The following is a 456-nucleotide window of genomic DNA, read 5'->3' as shown; positions in this document are numbered from 1 at the left end:
CTTAGAAGAAAAACACACAAATTTCAGATGCATTCAGGGAATACTTTCCATGACAACCTAGTACTTGCAGAACCATCTTCAAAAAGAGAGAAGATTACTCTTCAACATAACAACAATTATTTACAAAACAGCACGTGACTACTTTAAGTAGTCCAGTTAAATCCTTTTAAGCAAACAGCTAAAGATAATCTTAACTGCCTTTTTTTTTTTCCCACCCCTCCGAGAAATTGATTTCTTCTCATCAGTGGTGTTCACAGAGTCTTAAAAATCTGGGGGTTTTAATGTTTACTATATGGGAAAAAGCTGACTATAAAATACTTTCTATCATATGAATATTTTAACACTATTACATTTTTTTTTCTTAAATACATTCATAAAATGTATTAACCCATTTTAAAATGCAACAGGTGAGCAACACTATCTTTTATTGTATTAATCTAGAAGAAATCAAAAAAT

The sequence above is a fragment of the Fulmarus glacialis genome, unplaced genomic scaffold, assembly GCF_000690835.1.
Source record: "Fulmarus glacialis isolate BGI_N327 unplaced genomic scaffold, ASM69083v1 scaffold6674, whole genome shotgun sequence".
NCBI lineage: Eukaryota > Metazoa > Chordata > Aves > Procellariiformes > Procellariidae > Fulmarus > Fulmarus glacialis.
The sequence above is the reverse complement of the archived record's forward strand: the minus strand, read 5'-3'. Positions refer to the sequence as shown.